A 331-nucleotide genomic window follows, 5' to 3' on the forward strand; every position below is an offset into this window, starting at 1 on the left:
AATATTTTAATAAGTGTTTGAAATGTAAAGAAAAGTCGTGGAGTGATATGACGTAGATGGCGGATGCAAAGGAGGTGTTGTAGGTGCAAAGAAATTGCTCTAGATGAAAAGGGTAATGAAAGTTATTATAGATAAATAAGGATGGAACAATGTATATAGGAATAATTATAGAAATATACAAATTAAAGGGTAAAGCCATTTGTATAAAACGTGGTGTAAGTGGATATGAATAGATTATGAATAAAAAGGAATAACGATTGTAGATTTCAAACCATAGAAAGTTAAGATTTGAAATACTGCGTATGCTTTTTGAGTACATTACATTAGGTGT

The 331-nt window shown here is 29.9% G+C and overlaps 1 protein-coding gene across 14 annotated transcripts in view; it reads left to right on the plus strand.

Annotated features, from left to right (window-relative positions):
• LOC119590797 (E3 SUMO-protein ligase EGR2-like) overlaps positions 1 to 331 on the plus strand; it is a 113,995-nt gene that overhangs the window by 109,520 nt on the left and 4,144 nt on the right. The gene's annotated exons all lie outside the window — the stretch shown is intronic.

The sequence above is a fragment of the Penaeus monodon genome, chromosome 27 (genome assembly GCF_015228065.2).
Source record: "Penaeus monodon isolate SGIC_2016 chromosome 27, NSTDA_Pmon_1, whole genome shotgun sequence".
NCBI lineage: Eukaryota > Metazoa > Arthropoda > Malacostraca > Decapoda > Penaeidae > Penaeus > Penaeus monodon.